At 46.3% G+C, this 4,276-nt stretch overlaps 1 pseudogene; it reads right to left on the bottom strand.

Annotated features, from left to right (window-relative positions):
* Nucleotides 1-2,212: 2,212 nt before the first annotated feature.
* LOC149150300 (18S ribosomal RNA) lies at nucleotides 2,213-3,950 on the bottom strand (annotated as a pseudogene).
* Between the last annotated feature and the right edge of the window lie 326 nt (nucleotides 3,951-4,276).

The raw sequence follows: 4,276 nt of genomic DNA, 5'->3' as shown, positions 1-4,276 counted from the left end.
CTAGAAATGTCACTCTGCCATATGCCTTCTTCCTAGTTGAGGGAGGAGGAATTCATGCCCAACCTCTTCTTAAGCCAGGATGGAATAGTTGTATGGAAGATGCCTTTGCCTTTACTCTTTCACCCACCTACCTGAACTTGTAGATCTTCAGCCCTAGAAAAAGAATGCATGGCATGTTGTTAGTTAGTTTCTAGAACTTACCTTAGAAACTGCTGATGGGATTGGGATGCTCAACCTCCTAGAAGAGAAGCCATAAGTACTCAACTAGTAGACAGGGGCATTACACACTACCTTGGTTTCTATTTACTTGCATGAACTTGTAGAGGGAGGAGATTTGTATCCCTATCCTTGGAATCATGTAGTGAGTTAGGAGGGTATCCCTTAGAAGCCAAGGATGCCATGGGTAGGATCATTGGATCGTTGGATGGGAATTGGAATGGGAATGGAACATGGGAATCAGGATTGGGATGGGTTGATGGATGAGCCCTCACCTTAGACCTTGGAGAATCGGCATGCTTACCATATCTCTCTAACCTTAGGACGATTTAGTTATGCCCAATATTCACCCAGGATTGAATCTCAGTTTAGTATGGCCATCAAACCCTTTCCTTGCTTTATTACCCCCAGAAATACCTTCTATGTTATAGCGCTATATCATGAAGTCTTCCCAAGAGGCCCTATACCATGAGGTCTTCCCAGTGACAAGTTTCAAGTTACCTGTTAGACGCACCACTATAAGACCTTAGCAGAATCATCATGCTTCCCATAGTGGAACATTGTAGAATCAACATGCTTACCATATGCCTTTCATTAGACCGGTTTACCCTTTACTTCATGCACCCCAGTGATAACCCTATAACATACAGTCTTCTTAGGCAGTCCTCTATATATTAGCTTAGATACCTGTTACCTTCCATTATACTCTCTTTTTTCATGCCATGATTCGGCTTTAACTGTAGCTACGCCGGGAGAGCTTAGTTAGGGAGAAGTGCTGCCTGCAAGGATCTACCTATTGGATTGCTAAGTGCTACGATAGGATTGGATCAAGAGCCCCTACCTAATAGTAGTAATAGAATGATACGTGAGATACCTGCACATGCTAAAACACGCCTTTGACAGACCTCTCTCTTTTGTAAACTACTTGACCATTGAACTAAATCCTTAGTATATAGGTTCTCAATAGTGGATAGGTTAACCGAAACGCTTTGTCTATATTCATTGGGCTATTGACTTCTGGGAACACTTACGAAATGAAGTACGTCGTATGGAACCTATTCGACGAAACACCACTTATTCGAAACGTCCAAACCCTTTCTCATCTCAATTGATCCAGTGTGTTCAGCAAGCAATAGGACCTTTCTCAGTGATAGCACTCATATCTCGTCCATGGACCTGGCATTCGACAAACCCCTTCCTCAATATCTCATTGAAACAAGATGGTTTTGACTTGTGAACGGATGTGGTAGGTAAAGCACCTAAAGGGGTCCATATATCAAATGCGGAACCCACTCCAAGCAGGCAACGTGGGGGGTGTCTCAGTTAGGGGACTGCCAAAAGGAAGGTTAGGGCCGGCCTAGTAGGCACCAAGGGAAAGAAAGGGGTTGTACAGCTGGCTTCTAGGATAAGCACAAGAGATAGCAATACAGTTAGGTTATTGGATTAACGCATAGAGAAGAACTGGGACGAAGTTCTTCATATGCCTAGACAAACAGAGAAAGAGGTTCAATCGAGATGGCCCATCTGAAGCTCATTCTTGTTATTAGTAAAGCTGGAGGGGTGCCCATAAGATAGATGGGCTCTATCTCTTACAAAACCATAGATGGCCCAGAACTGTTGTACAGCTCCAACGGAACATTTTTTTTCAGTATTCCCATTACCAGCAGCTACTGCTATTTTGACGGATTTACCTTGACTGATTGATTTTGTAGTCCAAGCAATCTATCTATCGCTATATGTGAGCAATTCAGTCCTAGAGAAAAAGAGGGTGAGGGTGAGGTAATGAACTCTCGACTAAAAGGAGAGGTAACGTGGGCCCTCTTAAATAAGTAACTAAGACAAGAAACTCTCTTTTGGGGTAGGGGGTGAGGTTACGAACCCACTCTCCTGACCAAAGAAGGGGAAGGTCGCCCCACCAGAAAGGAACTTGAACAACCACCGGGCGCCATCACCCCTACTACTTTATAGGGGTCACTCACTATTCATATGGTGAGGGATTCAATCCAGCCGCAGGTTCCCCTATGGCTACCTTGTTACGACTTCACCCCAGTCGAAGACCCCACCGTGGTATGTGCCAATAAGACCACCCCAACCGTAGTGGGCCACACTAGTGGAACATATATAGATAGGGTGTTCATTGGTATGATGCTTGGGGCGAAATCAACTCCCAGGGTGTGACGAGCGATGTGTACAAGGCCCAGGTACATATTCACCGTGGCATGCTAATCCACAATTACTAGCGATTCCAACTTCATGTTCTCGAGTTGCAGAGAACAATCCAAACTGAGGCAATCTTTCCGGATTCGCTCCGCCTTACGGCCTTGCTTCCCATTGTCATTTCCATTGTAGCACGTGTGTGGCCTAGCCCATAAGGGCCATGCGGACTTGACGTCATCCCCACCTTCCTCCAGCATATCACTAGCAGTCTCTTGTGAGTGCAGCACACACCTACCTTCATAGGAGTGTTATCAATCAAAAAGAGGCGCTTGCCTCCGAGAGTTCGCTTACTCACCCTTGCCCTTGACAAGGGGTGATGACATTGATCCATTAGCGCATGTCTCAGCAACACAAAATGAGGGTTTCGCTTGTTATAGGACTTAACCAAACATCTCATGACACGAGCTGACGATAACCATGCAGCACCTGTATGATTTTTTGCACCATCCCGTTAAGGACAGGCACACTTGTTCATATGTCAAGGGCTTGTAAGGTTCTACGCGTTGTATCGAATTAAACCACATGCTCCACTGCTTGTGTAGGCCCCCGTCAATTCCTTTTAGTTTCAGTCTTGCGACCATACTCCCCAGGCGGAGTGTTTCACGCATTAGCTAGGCCCCTGATCCTAATCTTACCTAGTAGGCAGGCAAACCAAGGACGAACACTCATCGCTTATGGCATGGACTACTAGGGTATCTGATCCTGTTTGCTCCCCATGCTTTTTCAGCCTAGCGTTAGTGGGGACCCAGAGAGTTGCTTTTGCGGTTGGTGTTCCTTCGTATATCTTAGGATTTGATCCCTCCACATGAAATTGCACTCTCTCCTATCTCACTCAAGTGAAATGGTCAAAAAAGCACCCCACCAGTGTTTTGGTGACTTTCGCTTTCCACCCTTTTCATCGCCTACGTGCCCTTTACGCCTAGTCATTCTGAATAACATTTGCTCCCCCCTGTATTACTGCAGCTGTTGGCACGGAGTTAGCCGAGGCTTCTTCCTCGAGTCCTGTCATGATCAAAACTTGACGAAAGAGCTTGACAAGCGATAGTTCCCTTCTTCACCCACGCGATATTGCTGGATCGGGCGTGAGCCCATTGTCCAATATTCCCCACTGCTACCCGCCAAGGGAGTCTGGGCCGTGTCTCAATCCCAGTGTGGTTGGTCATCTGAAAAGACCAGCTAAGCATCATTGGCTTGGTCAGCCTTTACCTAACCAACTACCTGATACTACGTGGGCTCATTGAACAGTGAAAATTAGCTTGCTTTATGAATTATTCAGAATTTGGAGTGAACTATTCGACAGATTCCCACGTGTTACACACCCATTTACCACTTTGCTTGTTGTGCCCCACGCCTAGCGCACCACTCGCATATCATTTGAGTGAGTGAGCATGCGTTAGGAGGGGCCATTCATCTTGGCCTTCTACCCCCATGAGGATGGATGGGGAAGCAAGCCACATTCGACTTGCATGTGTTAAGCATATAGCTAGCGTTCGTTCTGAGCCAAGATCAAACTCTTTTTTTGAGTATGATCTATTTTGAGCATAAAATGCCCTCTTGGTCAGTCGAGCATGCTTACGCACCCTCACCATATGAATAGTGAGTGACCCCTCTCCTTGACAGTCAAACCCCTTTGGTCCTCACCATATGAATAGTGAGTGACTCTGACCCTATGAAGAAGTCAGGGCCCTCTCCTAGACAATCGAGCGTGCTTACGCACCCTCACCATATGAATAGTGAGTGACTCCGTCCCTCTTTTGGACAGTCGAGTGTGCTTACGCACCCTCACCATATGAATAGTGAGTGACTTCATCCCTTGTTCTCGGAAGAACAAGCGGCTTCGCAC

The sequence above is a fragment of the Pinus tabuliformis genome, chromosome 9 (genome assembly GCF_031772625.1).
Source record: "Pinus tabuliformis cultivar Carrire ecotype Pingquan chromosome 9, CPIR1, whole genome shotgun sequence".
In the NCBI taxonomy this organism is placed as follows: domain Eukaryota; kingdom Viridiplantae; phylum Streptophyta; class Pinopsida; order Pinales; family Pinaceae; genus Pinus; species Pinus tabuliformis.
This window is presented reverse-complemented; position numbering and strand designations above follow the sequence as displayed.